The 22237-nt window shown below is 35.3% G+C and overlaps 1 pseudogene; it reads left to right on the forward strand.

The window, feature by feature from the left end:
* The first annotated feature begins 379 nt into the window (after positions 1-379).
* On the forward strand, positions 380-869 carry LOC125156932 (nuclear transport factor 2-like; annotated as a pseudogene).
* Positions 870-22237: the final 21368 nt, after the last annotated feature.

The following is a 22237-nucleotide window of genomic DNA, read 5'->3' on the forward strand; positions in this document are numbered from 1 at the left end:
AACACATGTGCACTATATAATCCTAGGGAGAAAAACTTGACAGAACTGTAACATTAAACTTGTAAACTTTGGTATACCATAATAAAAAGTAAGGAAAAGCCTTGAATTTGGGAAGTCATTTTAAGGTCCATAAGACAAATGTCTTAATCAAAAACTGTGTCACAGTTCAATAGCAACTGGGATTTATACAAATCCATCTAATTACATATAAGCTTGCTTGATCTAAATAAATTTCTTTTCAATTTTATGTTAGAAGTTATTTTAATTACACCGACATCAGTATTTAAGATTCCCCTTGCAGATCAGGCTGGGTTGCCATTGTCACTGCAGACATCACGCCATCTCCTGGGATCTCAATGAGGCCAGCTGATGCTCCAGAATGGGAAATAAGCCAATCTGGGAACAGACTGGATCGAGCTTCATTCAACATTACTACCAGTTACTTGATAATGACAGAATGTAACTAGGTGCAATTTATATTGACGCACCATGCCTTAGGTGGGAAGGACAGAAATCCCAAGAGAAAGCTACCATTGTGGAGAAATCGTCTACCCTTCTGTTTCAGAAAACCTAGCACAGCATCACGACACAGCATCATGACACAGCATCATTGGCCTGTGCCACATACCTGCATCATCACCATGGTTGCGGGCCAGCTCAAGGCTGATAAAGACCTCATGATGGGATTCCACCAGATGTTCCTATTAAAGAACGTCAAGGATGCTTGAGTTTGCACCAATGACATATTCAGGCTGCACAACTTCTGCCGACCTTCTCTCCTCCCAGCCACATACTCATGCTTTTTTCCCCTTCGCTCTCTTTCCCATACCATACTTACTCCTCCAGATGCTCCAAATGTTAACAAATGAGCCCCACTGCAGTGGGAGCAGATGCAGTGTGCTATTACTGAGCTGTTGTGCATGATACCTGGATGCTAGCTCGTTGCATCTGACAGAAGTTTGTGTTGTACCAGCACATGCCTAAAGAGTTGAATAACACAAAAGGTCATCTTTTTAAAAAAAAGAATCTACTGACAAGTTGTTCTAGGAACCCAAAGAAGTGAAGGAGAAAGCAGCTGCCTCACCACCCACATACTGATTTGTTTGGATGTTTCAATGCTTCATGATACAACAAAACGATGAAAATTTTCTTACCAAATAAGATAAAATTCTCATAGAGGTGACTGGCTGGTTCAGTCGGTCAAGTGTCCCACTCTTGGTCTTGGCTCAGATCATGATCTCACGGTTCATGGGATCGAGCCCTGCACTGGGGTCTGGGCCAGCAGTGTGGAGCCTGCTCAGGGTTCTCCCTCTGCCCCTCTCCCACTCACACGTGCTCTCTCTCAAATTAAATAAATAAACTTAAAAAACATAAAATAAAATTCTCATAGATGGATACTTTAAGAACATAAAATTGAAATCAGTTTCCACAACAGAAATCACCTCCTGGATGACAATCTTTAAAGTGGGTTGGCTCATGTATGCATACCTACTGCCGGTCATCTTACTGGGCTATGAGGCAATTTCTCTTGGTGAAAGTTAACTTATTTCATTTAAGAATTTTTTATGTCAGCATACTAGATCCATCATTTTCACCACAATAATAACATGTTCAAGCTTACTCTTCACTACAACTCTAATATAATTAACTTTACTAAGGCACCTTTCATTTTAGGAAAATTCTAGAATGGGAGCTCGTTCATTTATAATATTAGCTTTATTAACATCTTTTTTAATATGATAAATGTAGCTATGTGAAAATTATTTATTCCAGGGAGGTAGTGCTGAGTTTTGTTCTGATCTTGATAGCAAAATGCTTTAATTTAATTTCAAGTTAATTTCTACTTAAATATGGAGCTCCTGATATCAACACCCACATAACAATAGATTTGGCTGCTTCCAAATAACAAGATTTTTAGGTCGGGATATTTTTAATGCAAAGGATAACCACCTTACAATTAATTTGCTTCACCCAGAGGCTTCAAACAATGATATCACCAAATATTTTTGGAACAGCCATGATATTTATCCAGATTATAAAAGAAAAATAATTTTTATTTCTCTTAACTATCAAAATTTGGAATGCACAGAAGCAGAGATTTTCACATGAGGCATGTGAAATTACTTGTATCGTATGTATCTACTGTTAGTACCTTTTAAATGAGGGGATATATGGAAAGTTCAAACACTATGACACCTTTAAAAATAAATTCATGACTTATCTGAGTGCTGTAGTCAAAACGCTTCAATACAAATGAAAGAAAACAAAGATAAAACAAATTAAAGAGCTAAGGTTTTAATATTTTAAAAGTATATAAATGTATATTCCAATTACTAGTGCAGGTTCATGAGTTCAATGAATAACTAAAAATTATAGGCTAGCATTTCAAATCAGGCCCTGATAGTTCTGGTGTTATCTGTGCCATGTCTTCTAGCGAAAAATGTGGAGTATCAATAGGGTCTTTGAAAAAACATGTAGACACAATTGGGTATTGGGATTTTGCAGGTTTCTGTGTAAGAAAACAATAATTGACTTCCATGTAGGTGAAAGCATGATCCAGTATCAGGAAACAAATGGTTAAAAGAAAGTACAGATAAATAAAATTTAAGATTAAACTAATGGATGTATATTTATTAATTCAAGATTTTATGGAGCCGCTAATTTGTGTTAGAGTTGATGGAATAAAACGCAAAACATACATCACCAAAAGAAGTTGTAAATATAATACACAGAGCTCCTTTATCTTTTTACAGCTTCTCCAAATATTATCATCTTATAAAACCATAATGCTATTGCCGGAACCTGGGAATTATCACTGGTAAAATACTACTAACTAATCTACAAAATTTCATCAAGTATCACCAATTGTCACATTAATGTCCTTTCACGACTCCAGGATCCAATCTAGAATGGCACTTTGCATTTAGTTGTCATGTCTTCCAAACTGAGAAGTGTCATGGCCTTGACACTTTTGAAGAGAACTGGCCAATTACTTTGTTGAATGTCCCTCACTTTGGATTTGTGTGATGTTTCTTCAGGATGAATTCCAGTTAAGACATTTTTTTGCCAGAATGCTACAGAAGCAAAAGTGAGTTCTTCTCATTACATCACATCGAGGGGTTCATGATGTTGATATATCTTATTACTGATGATATTAACCTTGATCACTTGGTTAAAGAGGTATCTGTCAGGTTTCTCTACCATCAAGTTACTATTTTCACCTGTGTAATTAACATATATCTTGAAGACAGAATAATTATAATGCTATGAGAAAATCTTCATGAGGAATTTGCAATGTGTCATCAGTTCATACATATGTTAAGTATCACTAAAGTAGTACTCTATGTAGAAATTACAGTGAAAGCATAATGAAGTAATAAATTCTACTGAAAATACTAACTTCAAAATATAATTTCATTTTTCCTGCCAAATATTTTCCTTAGTAATATTCATTTATAGAGATTGTCTATTGCTCTTTCTTACATACTTTATTAGTACCTCTGCAAAAGCAAAGAGAAACAGCTGAGCAGAGAAGTGTAACGGAATAGCACAAGGCCTACAGCAGAGTCTCTTTCCCCCAGAGTATGCTGATCAGGAAAACAACATTGCCACCAGATCTCAGTGAAATCAGTTCAGCAAAAAAAAACAGAGTAAAGGCTTGGCCCCCTTTTCAGTCTTCTGTACACTGCAAGAAGATTCTGCTTAAATGCTAATCCTTTTACTTATTTTGAACAAAAACGATCCCTATTAAAACTGTCCATAATAGGGGCGCCTGGGTGGCGCAGTCGGTTAAGCGTCCGACTTCAGCCAGGTCATGATCTCGCGGTCCGAGAGTTCGAGCCCCGCGTCAGGCTCTGGGCTGATGGCTCAGAGCCTGGAGCCTGTTTCCGATTCTGTGTCTCCCTCTCTCTCTGCCCCTCCCCCGTTCATGCTCTGTCTCTCTCTGTCGCAAAAATAAATAAACGTTGAAAAAAAATTAAAAAAAAAAAAACAAAAAAACAAAACTGTCCATAATAAGTCCCTCTCTCCCTCTGTCACTCTCACAAACACACACATACACACACATCATATGTATTATACACAAGCAAAGTTTCAGTGAATCATTATTTACAAAAACAGGTGGTGAGCTGGGTTTGGTGAACAGGGCCATAGTTTGCTGGTGCCTGCTTGGACCGCTCAGAGCAGGATATCTCTACCTTGACACTTTTGATACTTGGGCTGGGTAATTCTTTGCCTTGGGGAGCTGCCCTGTGCATTGTAGAATCCTGAACAACATTCCTGGCCTCTACACACAAGACGCTGGTAGAGCTCTCCCACCCCAAAAGTCATCACCCCAGATGTCTAGAGATGTTGCCAAACGTTCCCTTGGGAACCAAATCACTCCCAGTTGAGAACCACTGCGCTCCAGTCTTCACCCCAGAAAAAACAGACTTACTCCACTTTTTCATTGTTCTTTGCTTTTTTCTCAGTACCTGCTGGCATTTCTGAGTTGAGAACTTCTCTGACACTCAAGGTGGGATACACAGAAGGTTAAAAAATCTCCAGAGGACTCAGCTCTGACTCTCTTCTAGAATACCAAGAGCCCTAGCTGAGACAGTCTCTTCTCCACCTCTCATAGTCTTCTGCCATTTGTTTCATTTATCTTATCCAGGTTTTGGGTATAAGAAACAGAAAGAGTACAATAAAATATTTTATACTCCCAGATATGTAGTCTTAAAAGATGACTCTTATCTGAGTGTATGTAGTGTCATGCTTAAAAAGTGGTTAAAAGTTCAGTAGCCAAGTACAATGAATTATGAAATCAACTCCTGGGATGTGAAACTCTGGGCAGGATACACAGCCTCTGCTACTCAATTTTTTTCAGATATAAATTTACAGTGGTATTAATATGCAACTCATAGTTGCATGTAGTATTATCCTCATTTAACTCTTAAGGGTTAAGTGAGTTACTACATATAAATAACAGGGACCAGTGTTTAATAGTAAATAGTATGTATTAGATATCACTAGTATCATTTTTTTTAAATTATAATTATCTGGAAAATACTGGAATTATCTGGAAAAGCACTGACAAGTAACTTGACAGACATCATGCCAATGATTATTAATACCCACAGCCTCTCAACCCAAAGTGAAAACAAGAATCATCAAAAAACCAATTTTTCAAAACTAGAAGCACTTGAATTTGAACTAATTTAATGCACTATTTTAAAGGGTTGAAAAGTGGAGAATTTGATATTTTAAGGTATTTCAAGCATGAAGAATTTAAATGCCAAAAATACAAGCGCCCCATTACAGTGTTTTCCTTTAAGTAATTCTTCTCTCCCCTAAAAGACAGTAGCAGAGAAAGGACTAGTGTTTCATTAAGGTGGTACGTACTCTCATTCTCCCTAGAACAACTTTCGCCTCCTGTGCAAGTGCACACATTAATCTCTCTTTATGGAAGGACTTTCACCCCTGTCAACGTGTAGAGGACAGGTTTTTCCATCCTTCAAAATTCATCATATGTCATGTAAGGTTATAAAGCTAAACACTAGAAGAAAGAAACCCACACACAATTCACACAGCAGAAGAGAGAAAACAAAGGAAACGTTTAATAAAAAAAAAATAAGAGAACTAAGATCAAATATTTGTATATATGTAAGCAGAAATGCAATAAAAGTTCACATACTGAAAGGAACAGGTTGAACGGATAAAAACAACACTAGCAAATATATGCTGTATCTAATGGGTATATCTAAAATGATTTAAAGGTAGGGGTGCCTGGGTGGCTCCGTTGGTTAAGTGCCCAACTTCGGCTCAGGTCATGATCTTGCAGTTCGTGAGTTTGAGCCCTGCATCGGGCTCTGTGCTGATGGCTCGGAGCCCGGAGCCTGCTTCGGATTCTGTGTCTCCCTCTCTCCCTACCTCTCCCCGCTCACGTTCTGTCTCTCTCTGTCTCTCAAAAATAAATAAAAACGTTAAAAAAAATTTTAATAGATAAAAAATAAATTAAATGATTCAAAGGCAAAAGTATGAACCAACCTGTGTCATGGTATTAATGCTAGAATTCTTAAAGAAGAAAAGAAAGGGCATGTTATAAAGAGCACTGCTGACACTGATAAAATTTTGGGATTAATATTTAGTTACTCAATAACAAAATGTTTAAAATATAAAATGCAGAGTGCAAGAACAAAATTAAGGGAAACCATGAAGGATAAACAGACTTTAAACTACCATGAATAGGTAATGAATAAGTCATATAATCTTCTTGAGTAGTTTACCATATAATCTAACAGGAAAAAAATGTAGTAATACAATTAGTTCTGTCTTATTTTGAATTCTCCCAGATGTAAGTCTTAAGACAAGAATTCCAGTAAAATGTGTTTATTAGAGGAAATAAGAAACACAAGTAAGGAAAAGTTATACAGTGAAAGGAAAGCATCCCATAAAGGGTGCATAATTAAACTACCTGTCACAGATTAATCATACGGGAAAAACTCTGAGAAATGGTATAAAATATGACGAAATTTATCCACCCCAGGGAGGGAGGCAGCTAGGGTATTTATTTATATGCCATACCCCAGCAGTCCTCGGTTGATAGTTGTGGGGCATGTGTAAATTCAGAGCTTCTGGACTACTCACGGGAACAGGATAGGCTTCTACGATTTCAGAAAAACTCTGTGTCAGAGAGATATGGACACTTGCAGCTGGAAGATCAAAGGTGCACAATGAAAACAGTAGAGTCTGAGGGATACGAACCGGGCACCAAAGGATAAGGCAACTGCTAAAATGCAGCATATGTTAGATCACAAAGGAAATTACAATATATTTAGGGAAGTAAAAAAGGCTATATTTTCCAACCACAGTGGTGTAATAAATTTTTCTTAAGGTTTATTTATTCTTTGAGAGAGGAGAGAGAAAGAGAGAGAGAGAGAGAGAGAGAGAGAGAGAGAGAGAGAGACAGAAAACGCGAGTGAGGGAAGGGCAGAGAGGGAGACACAGAATCGGAAGCAGGCTCCGGGCTCTGAGCTGTCAGCACAGAGCCCGACATGGGGCTCGAACTTACGGACTGTGAGATCATGACCTGAGCCAAAGTCGGACACTTAACCTACTCAGTCACCCAGGTGCCCCTACAATGGAGTAATATTTAAAATTGAGGAAAGAAAATCTAAAATTATCTCAAAATACTTAAAAATTACAGGTAAAACACTATTGTACAACTCTTAAAGGTGAACTACAAAGCAAAACAACACAATATAGACATAATAATGACAAAGGACATATGTTTTATATTTTTTTTTAAAAATTTTTTAACGTTTATTTATTTTTGAGATAGAAAGAGACAGAGCATGAACAGGGGAGGAGCAGAGAGAGAGGGAGACACAGAATCTGAAACAGGCTCCAGACTCTGAGCTGTCAGCACAGAGCCCGACGTGGGGCTCGAACTCTCGGACCATGACATCGTGACCTGAGCTGAAGTTGGATGCTTAACCGACCGAGCCACCCAGGCACCCCAGAGGACATATGTTTTAAAAACAGATAATGCTAAACCTAACCTTAGTAAAAAAAAAAAAAAAAAAAAAATTCCAGAGTCTTAAACTCATATATTCCCAAATAAGAATTTTTTTTTAATTGTTGCATTTTCAATGTTAAAAATTTTGGGAAAAACATCCCCACATATGGAGATTGAAATAACAAAGTAAAAATTTAAAGGCTTAAATCAGTAGTATTATTAAAACTTCAAAACTAGTTAGTTTATACATTTTAAGTGATAAAATGATACTAGATTAATACATGAAAAATTTTGCTATGCTAGCAAAATTAAAAATGAGGAAAGAAAAAAACCAGAAAGGAACTTAAAACATATGTATCAAAATTCTTTAGAATAATTTGTGTAAAACTCTCTGAAAACCAGGATTAAATGTATTGTATTACAGACATAACATAAATTACCAAAATTAGTCCCAGAAGAAATGGAAAATCTAAACAAGCCAATAATTTCAAGCAGATTAATTCTAAACTATTTGAGAAAAAAACCTCACTAAAAACTGAGAGGCCCAGATGGTCTCATAGTAAGTAATTTCAAACCAAGAATCTAATTCCAATGCAATTTAAAATTTTCCAGAGCAGTAATTCAGGTGAAGCTTAAAAATATTTTTTGATGTCAGAATAATACTGATAACAAAATTCAAATGAATATGATTTATTAAAATCAATACTCAGGTAAGAAATCCGGTGTTAAAAAAGAGAACACACTGGTATTTTAAAATAACTATATAACTTTAGGGCAAGATTTTACATGTTTTGTTTATTTATGAGTCTCTAGCATCCCGGAAAATACCTGCCACACTTTAGGCACATAATAAATATTGACGGTATGAATGAATAATGACAGAAATACAAGGGTGGTTCAAAATAGGCAATTCTAGTAAATATATATATATATATGTATATATATATATATAAAGTAATATACATTATAATATATATCACATCCTATAGTATATATATATATATATATAATTTAATTAGATCAGAGGGAAAAAATGTATGATTAGCATGTTGCATTAAAAATATACACAGAATAATATTCAGTCCTGACTTTTTTTTTATTAAAATATGATTGGCATATAACATTGTATAACTTTAAGATATACAATGTGTTGATTTGAGACATTTATGTATTGCAATGTGATTAACACTGTAGAGTTAGCTAATACTTCTATCATGTCACATAATTACCATTTCTCTTTTGTAGTGGGAACAATTAAGATCTAGTCTCTTAACAACTTTGAAGTTTGTAATACAGTATTGTTGTCTATAATCACTATGCTGGGCATTAGATCTCCAGGACTTAGTTATGCTGTTTAAGGATAAAACTTGGAACAGGTAGATAAATATGTCCAAGTCTTCATTTTCAAAAATAATTGTCTGTATCTATATTGAAAATCAAGGAAAGCATCATGCCTAATGAGAAAAAACACTAGAATAATTTCATGAAAATTTAGAGAAACTAAAGAGCCCTGAATATTTAAACTTGTCATAAAATTCCAAGTACTTTCAAATGTAAGCACCATGTTTGTGAATATGTGCATGTATGTATAAAAAAACCACAAGATATCAAGTAAGAAAAAAGTGGAAAATTTATAATCAGGCAGTTAAGAAAAGAAAAATACAAATGACTAAAAATATAAAAGACATTTAACTTAAAGAAATGCAAGCAACATTTTTTTCAACTATAAGATTATAAAAAGTAAAATGATTTGGCACATGGTGTGGAAAAACCAACTATTTTAAAACTACTTGTTGAGTACCTTAATAACTTTAACCTTTTTGGAGGCCAATTTTTAATGTTCAAGAAAATTTAAACTCCAGAACCTCCTTGACCCTGCAAGTTTTTGCTGGGGAATTACCCCATCCTCTTACTGAAAAATGATGACAAGAACTAATTATAATATCATTTAAATTTTTATATCGATTTCAACAGCGAAAATCAACCTGCATGTCCAACACCTGAAGAATGATTAAAAGCTTATGTGCATCCATTTAATGAAACAGAATAAAACCTAAAAAAAAAAAAAAGATTTAGGGAGAATTCCACATGCTGCTATAGAGTGTCCTCCGTTACAGGTATCTACAGAAAATGGTAATACCTTTTAGGAAAGGAGATAAGGATCCTTATAGTGAAGCACAGTGGAAAACCTTAATGTTTATAATTTCATATGCTTTTTATCCTATGGATATAAAATATGTTTCTGTTAGTATGTGTGTTATATCCATCTACATAAGTGTATATATTTAGAGATTGGAAAAGAGTTTCCTATGACAGATTATTATAAAAAGATTAACTGGACATTCCACTTAAAATATTTATATTCCTTGGTATTGGAAATAAAATAAATATAACACACCATCCTCAGGGTCTACCATATACATGTAATCATGTTGCTACAACACAAGCAATCTCAGATTATTCAAGTCTAGAAAATCACAATTTTATTTGGTAACTTTTCGAAGGGGGTGGAAACTATGTATGTGTTTTGATGATAGAAAATCAGTTATCTGTAACAAGAGTCACTTATTTGATTTTTTAAAGGATTTTATTTTAATTCAAGTTAGTTGACATACAGTGTAATATTAGCTTCAGATGTACAATATAGTGATTCAACACCTCCATATAATACCCAGTTAGTTATATTAAACACTCAGTTATTTTAAACTTCATAATCTGACAGTTCAGAGGTTGTTAAGTGTGCAGCAAAGTCTTCTAAACCTATGTAGCCCAGTGTGGCCTTTTCAGATGTTTTGGCAAAGTAGACAAATACGCAGGCTACCTTTTTTTTTTTTTTTTTTTTTAGCAAACCCATCATAAATGTATTATAGCTTTTTGGACAAAATTATCCAGATTAATTTTGAGAAATAAAAATCCTCAGTGATAGATAGAAATGAGCCCCTAATGTTAGTACAAAAGATTCAGAGATTTGGTTGTGCATTTTCAGAAATACAGTAGGGAAACTTTAGACCTAACTGAGGTTTTGGATTTATATTTTCATTCTCTATTCTTATTAAGGCATTAGAAATCCAAATATTAGAAATAATGTACAATATAATAAATAAATCACATCTTGCTTATTTAACAAAAATGTATATAATTTAATTCACTTACATATTATGGTCACTGTCTTCCTTTAAAATATTGCTGAGTAGTTTTATCTAACTACAGCTAAAAGCAATAACTTGAGAATCTATTCTTGGACCAAACACCCAAAAGAGATATTGGCCACTCGTGAATAAAGCTATAGAGATGCAGAACTGAGTAAGACCTTCAAGGGGAATTTAAAAGTACATCCCAGCTGGTATATAAATAGTGGTTCTGGCTATCCCCTAGAACATACAGTTCTCAGTAAATAACAGATACATAAAATGTAAAACAAAATCAACATAATTATAGCAAAGATGTATACTATGGAATAAACCAGGAGAAAAAAAAAAAGAAATACATTTCTAATATCCTAAAAACAAAAAAAAATACTTGTTAGATAGTATTAGGGTAATACTCCTAAAAGTATTTCTATTCAGTAAATTTAAGAGGTTGACTTGAAGCTGATTCTGCTCCCCCATGTTCAATGCAAATAGCCTCGTGTAGTTGAAATGGTAAGTAATACTAAGAGATCAGTATATTTTGATAAGTCTTCCAATCAGAATAATTTTAGCTACAGATAAAACCATTTTATGATTTTGTCAATCTTTTCTGCTATCACTTGTTTAAAATGCTATCATGAACCTTAAAATATCAAAACTTTAGCAATTAACACATTCTAGAACTGCAAAAGATATGAGGCTCAAAATTATATTCATTGATAAACATGAATCCCTATTTTTTAATATTCACAAGGGTGAAAACTGTACAAAATAAGTTAAGCATATTTTTTATTAAAATTTCTTGCTCAAATGGTCATTTGAGGCACAACATATCTTTTAAGGGCAGCTGTACTATTAAAACTGTGCTTGTCCAATGTATGAATATCATTAAAGCATTTTCCTTATAATGTTGATTGTGTATATCAAAGACAGAAAAAATTCTATAAACCTGGTCAATATCATTTATTAAGCTCCATGAAAACACAAACCAGATAAATGTTCTTCAATGCGTTTCAAAAAATATGGTACATAGTGGCTTATTCAATGCATATTTGTTGAACAAAGGATTAAGTTATATATATTTGCCAATTACATTCATATTCCATTGGCCTTAATTATATGAAAAAATTAGTAGAAGAATTTGCTGTATTTTTAAGCAAATAAGACCAAAATACAAATGAACTTCCTATTATGATCAAACCAACATGTAAATCACAGCAGAATGAGGAACTTAAGAAGGGTATTGTAAATCTTGGTATTGCACAGCACATATGTGGGCAAAGAGAAGACAGTTACTGGATGAAGGAATGAATGAAACCTGAATCAAGAATCACAAAAAATAGCCAAAGAGTTTTGTACCACAACAGTCAAGTCAATATAATGTGATAAATCTAACAGCAGTGAAGTCAAACATGCTATGGGAGCACCTATGAGAAGTGTTTAAGTGAGAACTGAAGTGTCTATTCATGTCTTCTGCCCATTTTCTCACTGTATGAAATCCTGCCAGAGGGATATTAGCATGAGCTAAATTTTGGTGCATGAAAATTTAAAAACTCTGAGAAAACAAAACAGTGCATTTGAGAAACCACCTTTGCTTGCCATGGCTAGAGAAGATAATTTAATAATCATCATGGAGAAGTTAATTAAAAAAAAAGAAAGTGAGAAAAGATCCATTAGAAATGGCAGTAAGGAAAACACTGATAACTTAGTGTCTGTTAGTACTTAAGGGTGTATGTGTTTAAGTAACTCTAATTTAATTGTGTTAAATCTATATACCAATTTAGGGAAAACTGACATCTTAATAATGGTCAGTCTTCCAATCTATGAACATGGCATATCTTTTCATTTCCTTAGATCTTCTGTAATATATTTAATCAGAGTTTAGAAGTTTCCTGCATACCGATCCTGCCCAGAATTTGTTAGCTGTACACAGTATCCCCCTACCCATCTGTAATGATGTATCTACTGTCTCATTCCTAATGTTCATAAATCTTGTCCTCTCCATTTTATGGTTAAAAAATTTATTGATTTTCTCATTGAACCAGCAATTGGTTTCATTGCTTTTCTCTACTGTTTTTTTTCCATTTAATTGATTTCTACTCATCACTTTCCTTCTGCTTGTTTTGGATTTATTTTGTTCTTTTCTAGTTACTTGAAGTGGGTGTGTGGATTATTGATTTAAGACTTTTCCTCTTTTGTAACGCAAATATTTAGTGCTATGGGTTTTATGCTCAGCATTACTTTAGCTATATACCAGAAATTTTGATATCTTGCATTTTCATTTTCATTTAGTTTGATGTACTTTCTTAACTTCTCTGGAGACTTCTTCCTTGACCCATAAAATATTTAAAAGTATGTCATCTTAGGGTGCCTGCATGGTTCAGTCAATTAAGCATCCGACTTTGGCTCAGGTCACAATCTCACCGTCTGTGAGTTTGAGCCCTATGTCGGGCTCTGTTCCAACAGCTCAGAGTCTGGAGCCTGCTTCTGATTCTATGTCTCCCTCTCTCTCTGCCCTTTCCCTGATCGTGATCTGTCTCTCTGTCTCTCTCAAAAATAAAATAAAAACATTAAAAAAAAATTTTTAAAGTATGTCATCTTATTTGTAAGTGTTTGAGATTTTTCTGTTTCTTTCTATCATTGATTTCGAGTTTCTCTCCATTATGGTCAAAGAGCATACTTTTATTTTTATTTTTTTTTCAAATAAGGAGAGTACTTTATATGGTTTTAATCCATTTACATTTTTTGAGGTTAGTTTTATGGCCCAGGATATGGCCTGTCTTGATATATGCTCCTTGTGGAATTAGGGGAAAAAAATGTGTATTCTGCTGTTGACTGGAGTGCCCTAAAAATGTCAATTATACTGTGTCATTTAATGATATTGTTCAATGAAATAGACAGACCTGAAGCATACAATTCAGTAGGAATCCCGGCAATGTAGACTGATTGAGTTAAGGTTTATTTAAAAAAAAAAAAAAACTTAAAAAAAAAGGTTTCTTTTGTATGCCCTATTTTGTTTTCTAATTCAAAGTCTGATACATAGTTTATAGCAGGAAGGGAATTTACCATGATTGTCATATTCAGGTTGTAGCTTAAAATATCTAAAGCCAATATATACATTATTTCATTGCTTTTATATCCTATTCCTACTTATGCATTTAATACAGCTTTTGGGGACATAAAGCAAGGGGCAACAATGAAGATTCCACAGAGTAACAAAATCATTTTTCCATGAGGTTTGTGTATTACTGCAGGGGATATTGTCAGCAGAGACTAGGAAAATCATAAGGGGATTCATCTTTGTCTCCATTTAGTGGCTAGTATTAGCTCCCTCTCAAAAATGTGTTTACACGAAATTAATTTTGTTTGTAGCCAGGAATGGTTAATTTAGCATATCACAGCAAACTAAATCATACCCATGTTGCTCAGAATAATCAGTACACGGGAAAAATTAACTAAGCTAGTATTAAATGAATACGAAGATAAGAAATATTGAAGAGATATGTAATACCTTTTGAGTCTTTAGTAACTTGGGTAGGATGAAAAAATTTTATAACTTGCCGGAGTCCAGCTCCAGCAGGTCCAGAGGTTCCCGAAGGATGAACGGCGTCGGCGAAAAAGTGAAACTAAAACAAAACTAAAATAAAAAACTAAAATAAAAAACAAAAATAAAAATGGACACAGTCAACAGCAGTGTGTTGAACTGGCCGATTTTTTGTAGCAAATGTGGCATTATATTTGCTAGTGATTTCCTGGTAGCATATGTCGTCTATGTTTTCTGGCATTACCCAATTCTAAAAATTGTTCCTTTGTATAATCACCCAATAAGGAATAACATGATTGTTTTCTCATAACGTTCCCTCTTGCCCTTTGCTTATTGATTAATTTCTTTCATTGTTTTTATTATGTATCTATGTTGATCTATAATCTATAAAGTATTTGCTTTGCTGTTTTCGTGAAAGGTCATTTATCTCTCAACACCTTAAGTGGAACAGTTACAGGAACATGACCTCTTAGTTGTTTCCCGGAACCATTCGTGGTTTTGAAGAACAAAAGTGTTCACCTGGGTCCAAGGTGCCAGGAAGGGGGCCAAGAAGGCCTTAGAAACCCATGCCCCATGCATTCTCAGAAAGACCATGCACCTAGGAACCAATGAACCATTCTGTAGCTTAACCGACTAGGTTCAGTCATCATCTGGAATGCCTCCGGGGGGCCAGGTGGGCCTAGGGGTTGAAGTCACCCGTGCCCAGAGATACACTCCTTAGTTGCCGGAGTGGCGCTTTCAAATCCATATGTCTCTCCTTTACAGGCCCTCTTTGCTGGCAGAGGTGTGAGGCTATCCTTCCTGTAAGTAGAGGAGTCTCCATAGGGCATGGCAAGGGCTAGACGTAAGGCCCCTCAATTTCTTGCAGACCCTTACTTTCTTCCTACTGGTTCTTTTCCCAGGGGGCCTGCCGAGGGCCATTCCCCAGAAGACACTACCCCAGGTAGTTTTAAGGCCGAATTACCTATAAGTGGGAGGACAAGAAGCTTCGCTGTCGGTGGGCCGCCCTGCAGTCACCAATCCGTCCACAGCCCGGGCCCTGCCACTCAGGCTGGGACAGCTCGGCTTTCATCATTAACTTAACCAAAATATTACATTTTTAGAAAAATATTAAACAAAAGGTATCATTTGTAACTTGGTCATAAATATTTCTAGTAGCATTCTTTGGCTTCTGTGCTTATCACTGCAGTCTGGAAAAGAAGGATTTGAGGACTACATTCCACTGTCATGCCTCTCTCCATTTACACATGAGCTTAATTATAAAACTCCTCACGAAGTACTATAAAATACACTGACGGTTTTATTTGAGCTAAGGCAGGCCTATAAAACAGTAAATCTGTAATAACTGTTAGTATGTTAGTAGTATTGTTTATTAATATATGTAGTTGCAATCAGCCATCACTGAAGAAGCCTTATTGAAATAAATCTGCAGTAATATACAAACTAAAGGATAGTACATAAGCCTTCTTAGTCAATTAGAGTTTACATGGTCAATAAAGCACACAGGACCACAACAGCACATTTCATTTTTCCCTAGGAAATCAATATCCACAATAGAAAATAAATGTCAAATTGAAACCTTGAATTTTGTGATCATGAGGTAGATTGGAAATAGCTCTGGACTGGTGCTCAAGGCACTAGGGTTCTAATCCAATTTAGTCACTATGGTTGACTTTGAAAGAGTAACACCATTTTAGAGACTTAGTTTCTCTTCCTAATTTAATTCATGGTCTTGTTACTGAAGGGTCACTGAATGCACATTTCTAAGAGAGGACCACAGGACTTAACCTGTAGGAAGAGATTCACCATAATTATTGCCTGTAATCTTTCAAAGTCCAAGATGTGTCTACCAACTTGTGATTTTGTTATTGTTGCTAGACTCAACAGTAGAAATATGCGTGAAAGCGTGGTCAGCATATAAGAATCCTTATTACCTTGCTAGTGTCGCAAGATAAAAATAAAGAACTTCTGTGAATCTAAAGCCAAATATATCCCAATATTTGATAAATATGGAATTAAGTACAAAAAGCGGCTACTGTCTCCGCCCATATACTCACTGTGACTACCACACTTCCTTGAACATAACCTTGGCTGATATTATTATTTTGGACTTACTCTTCTTTGTTACTTGGATTCCTTACCCCTATTCATGTCATAAACTTCTGTTCATCTTTAATACACAAATCAAAAATTCTAGGCTGATATTAAGACATCTGAGTGACTGAAACCTTTGCTGGTCTTATTCCTAACTGCCTCACAAAAGGAGTGTTTGAAACTAATAATAAAAAGAGAATATATTCTAAAACCGGAAGTGTTTTATATGACCTCTTATAATAACAGGGATAATTAAGATAAAATATGTTAGCAGCAGATTTGATATTAACTATCCCAAGGAAACGTGCATAATTTGGGCAACAATATTAACCAAGAATCCTGTTAAGCTTGTTAAGTATCAGCTTATGCCCTATATTAATTAATTGGCCTCAGTGATTGAGAAAGAGCCAGAGCCAATCAATGTATCTTGAGCATCTTCAAACACTGGGTGTAGATAGCTTTTTGCAGTTGATTATGGTCAAGGATGAGTCAATGAACAATAATTAAAGCATGGATTTTATTAGAATAAACTACAACTGAAGTAAAGAGAAAAAGTCCAGGAACAGCCACAAATATGTATGCAAGAAAAAAGATAGTAATGTGTAAGAAGAGTTAAGCATTCCACAGGAATTAAAATATACTCACATTGCCATTCAAGAGTGGAAATATATATTAAAAAAGTTACTCTTAGATCTCTAAGGTTTCAGTAAATAGAATAAACAACCAAGTACTTCAGCTAAGAAAGTTGACTGAAAATATTTTCAAAGGTCACAAGAAAACAAAAACAAAATAACAACATAAGAATTGGAAAGTGCAGTTGAAAAATACTGGCAGTTATTAATAAAATCACCTGAGTCTTTGACAGACTTATATATCCAACTGTCAACTTCACGTATCTACTTGGACGTTTAATCAACGTCTCACACACAACACAGCCCAAACGAAATTCCTGACATCTCGCTCCAAGATCTTCACTTACAGCCTCTGCCATCTCAGTTAACAACAACTCCATCCTTCTAGTTGCTCAGGCCCAAAACCCTGGATTCATCCTTGATGCCTCAATTTACCTCACAGCCCTCCTATCATTAGTTACAACCTCCTTTTGGCTCTATATAGTGGATGCTGCGTTATGCCACTTGGACTCCCCTTCATGACAGTAGGGTTTACTCCCCCCAGGTGCTGACTGGTGCTGAAAGACAGCTGTAATCTATCAGCTCTCCTCAAAAAGTGGCTCCGCTGAAGGAGTTAGCTTGCTCAAAGCCACTGTTACTTATCCATGCGGTGGTGCTAAGGTATACAGGCATGCCTCCCTCGCGCCAACGCTGGACAACTGTGTAGGGACATCTCGGCCTCAGAGCTCTCCATTCAGTTGTGTGAAGCTTTCACTGACACTGACACAGCCTGAGCTCCCCTTTCTGCCAAATCTTGCCTCCTCCCTTTCCTTCTGATGTTGATACCAAGAGCTCTTCCTAATAAAATCTGTGCACACTCATCTTTATCTTCTTAGGGAACCCCGCTTTTGATAGTTGGGCCAGAAGTGGTCAGAGAAGCAGCTATTAAGGATTTTCAACTGTTCAGTGAGCAATGAGGATGCCATCACTAATGGTAGTTAGAGCACACATATTCCCTGGCACAGGTAACAGTAAAAATTAAAAAAAAAATTTTTTTTACACTTATTTATTTTTGAGAGACAGAGTGAGACAGAGTTCGAGTGGGGAGGGGCAGAGAAAGAAGGAGACACAGAATCCAAAACAGGCTACAGGCTCTGAGCTGTCGCCACAGAGACCCACACAGGGCTCGAACTCACAAACCGGGAGATCATGACCTGAGCTGAAGTCAGATGCTCAACTGAGCCACCCAGGTACTCCAATAGTAAAAATTTTACTGTGGTTAACTGGGGTGGTATTCTAGTAAAAGGAAATGAACTAGTAAGTGTGATGATATACCATATACTAGGCATTTGAGAAAAATGAAAAAAGTTTCAATAAAGACAGTGGAAAAAGATACTGCTAAATATAATTGACACTTGGAGAAAAGTTTTTTTTTTTTTTTTAATTTCTTTTTCTTGTTAAAGGCTTAAAGTGATTAACTGACAATTAACAGCCAAGAGTAAAAACTAGAGAGCCTCCTGGGAAGCTTATAAAAAGGTTCTGTCCCCTGTGGCTGGAGGGCAGCCAGGTCCAGCAATTAGGCGAAAGCTGGCACAGCGCAAAGAAAGATTAAACTCCCCCAAAAAGTAGGTCTGCAAAACCAATATGAGTGGATGAACAAAACATAGTATACGCATGAAATGGAATACATTTGAGCAAAGAAAGAACAAAGTCCCAATACATGCTACAGCATGGATGAAGCTTGAGACAGTATGCTAAGTGATAGAAGCCAGTACCTAAGGACCGTATTTTGTATTTTCAATTTGTATGAAAGTTTTAGAAAAACCCAACTACAGATACAGAAAGTGGATGAGCAGTCGCCTGGAGCTGGGAGTGAGAGTAGGGACTGACTCCAAATGGAAATATGGAAAAGCTTTTGGTGATGTGATCTGGATTGCAGCAAGAGGTTAACAAGTGCACAGAATTACTGAAACTCATTGAACACTTACAATAGGTGGCATCACTGATGTGTGAATTATACCTAAATGAATTTGAATTTGAAGAAAAATAAAAGCAAATCCAAAAAACAGAAAATCAAAATGAGAAAGAGGGGTAGGGTGGGAGAGAGAGAGAGAGAAAAAGAGAGAGAGAGAGAGAGGGAGGAAAGGGGGGAGGGTGGGAGAAGGAAAGAGAGAGAGAGAGAGAGAGAGAGAGAGATTAAATATCATCATGCGAATGAATTTTCTCCAACTACCTTTGGCTGTATTAGTCATCCCTCCTCTTTGCTCTCATATTTTATCCATCCATTCAAAGAAGATTTATTGAGAACTACTAAATATCAGTCTTATGCTGTTTATTTGTAATACAAGGAGAACAAGGATATGATCTGTGCTCTAGAGGCATTTATAGACTAGTGCGGGAAACACCGATGAAAATCAGTTTCATTGAAGAAAACTGTGTATTACATTGTCCAATACTGGTATGCACAATAGTTAAAGGAAACAATGGAAGAAATTTTTAAAAACACCTATATTACACTATTTACCTGGTTGAATATTAAACTTGTATTTTGGCTTATGATTAATGACACTAACACTAAGCTGTGACTTCAGTGTGACAGTGCATGGAAAGTATTTTAGAAATAAAATTGTGTTTTATTTTTCTCAAAATCATTCAGATAGGAGAATGACTCAAGATAAGGGAATAGATTCGAGAAATAGTAAACAAACTCCACACGGACATATTATTATCTAGGGAAGAGCTGTGTTACTTTATACATCTATAAATATATTTACATATTCATACATTATGTACAAATACACACAACACTATTACATTTCATTTATTCTAGTTTCACACTTCTTAGATTTCATCTTTCTGGAACTCAGCTAGGAACCAGGAAGTAAATAACCAGCAGATGTTCCAGATCATTCCAAAGAAGGCTACCCCTTTACTGCATAATTACTGCCTGCTATTTTACACCAGAGCCTTGAAATTACAGTTTTATTTACTTAATGCAAAAATTTCAATAACGTGCTCAGGTAGTTTTTTGTTGTTGTTGTTCTATTTTGATTTTTAGTGCCCAGCATATCAAAAATAGCAGGCTCTAAGTAGGCTGCAAGTGTAGGAAGTGTTTAAAAACCAGCACTATGAGAGCAGGAGCAGTGACAATGGTACGATATGGTAGAAAAGGAGAATAATGTATAAAAAAAGGAGAAACTGAATTCTAGTATAGGATGGAGATGAGAGTTAACCAATATTTGTGTAGTGTCTTTCAGATTCCGAATTACTTGCAAATTCGTTGTTGATTTAATTCTCATAAATGTCCTTTGAAGCTGGCATTATTATCATCATTTCACAATTCATGATTGAAACATCAGATCACCAGATATTGCACAAATAAGAATAGGAGCAGCAGGTCTAGGTCAAATCCAAGATCAGTGCTGTGCCTGATTACCATCCTACTGATGACCCACAAGTTGCTATGAAAAACTGAAAGTGGAATCAATATTCTATGGTTATAGAGCATGAAATCAATACCACATACTGATTTCTAAAATGAACTACTTAGATTTGCACATAAACAGGAATATATCAAATATCTTAAGATTTCTCTTCTACTGAATAGCTCTTCTGTCATTATTGATAGACAAGGTACCATTACAGAAATTTCAAGTAGTTATTCATAATAACAAATGAACACCATGATTCCGCCACACTTGTGATTTAGATTTTTTTCTTAATATGGACCTCTCCAACAGTATTGCCATTTTAACAGAACTCCCTTAGGGAAATATCAATACAGGCTATAGGGGAACCTGGGTAGTTCAGTCATTTAAGTGTCTGACTCTTGATTTCAGTTCAGGTAGTGATCTTGCAGTTGGTGAGTTTGAGTCCCACATCAGGCTCTGCACTGGAAGCACAGAGCCTGCTTGGGATCCTCTCTCTCTCTCTCTCTCTGTTCCTCATGCACACGTGCACACTCTCTCTCTCAAAACGTAATATATATATATATATTAAATACACAATATATATAATGGATAAATAATATATATATATATAAAAAATATATATACACACACATATGCTATAATTCATTTTCTTCATCTGCCATCTAAATTTTTCCAATACAGAGGTTTGGTAATTGCTCTATAAAACATGACAATTACCTGTCACAACAGAAAGATAAGCATATATATGCTTTTGTGTTAAATGTGTGATTACACATCGTAAACATAAACACACATACATCTGTAGTAACAAGGATGGGGGAATCTATCTGTAAACTGAAAAAATTGTGACATTTCAAATGGAACAAAATCTATTATCCAATTTTCTTGCCCTTCTTAGATTCTGAATTCTTCCTTCTGCCCCTATCAATTACATATGCCATTACTTGATACCGTTAGCTTAATCTATGTTAGAAGTATACCTCTATTTTTCCCAAGTTCCAGAAACTGTATTCCATACAGAGTTTTCCTTTTATATTCCTTAGTATTCAACACACCTCTTTTTTCCCTCAATTTATAAGCCACCTACATGGGAATTATTTTTATAGTTATGTTCCTCCAACTCCTGCATTTTTTTTGCAAATATTGAATGTATCGGGGAAAAAGCACATTAAAAAAGGAGACATCTATTCATGAGAATCAAAGTATGACCACAATTTTTATGAGTTTTTTTTTTTCGAACAACAAGTACTGAGAATTAAAATTTTAGCCAGATGGCTTTCTTTGGGGTCCTCTTTATAGTGGGCAAAATGACTTAAAGATTATTATGATCACATTTTATGCAAATTACATTTTTACATCATCTTAATGTACATATAATGATAGCTACTAAGTACTCTAGCTTGAAACAGACAATTATACCACCTGCCCCTCAACACTAACTGAAATAAAAGAAGACCTTACCATTTCAAATTAGATACACAAAAGGACATTCTCTCTTTTTTCTCTAGATACAACCTGAAAATAACATGTATTCCAACAGCATATCATTTTCTCTTTCACCTAAACATCTTGTTACCCATCTTTTCCCCTGATCCATACAGTGTTTGTGAATGACTGACTACTTCTTTCCAGTTGTGATTAGACCAGCATAGAGTGTTTTTGAGTGTGTACCTCTTGATTTTGGCTCAGGTCATGATCTCATGGTTCATGAGTTAAAGCCCTACATTAGGCTCTGTGCTGACAGCAAGGGGTCTCCTCTTTCTCTGCCCCTCCCCCAACTCGTGTATGCTCACTTGTGCACATTCTCTCTCAAAATAAATAAATAAATTTTTTAAAATAAAAATTAAAAAATTAAAAACAATAAAAAGCATACCTAGAAACAGTCTAGCAGGGAATCCACTCTCCAGTTTATTTCAGGCTTCTTCATTCTCTAT

This window comes from Prionailurus viverrinus, chromosome X (genome assembly GCF_022837055.1).
Source record: "Prionailurus viverrinus isolate Anna chromosome X, UM_Priviv_1.0, whole genome shotgun sequence".
Taxonomy (NCBI): Eukaryota; Metazoa; Chordata; class Mammalia; order Carnivora; family Felidae; genus Prionailurus; species Prionailurus viverrinus.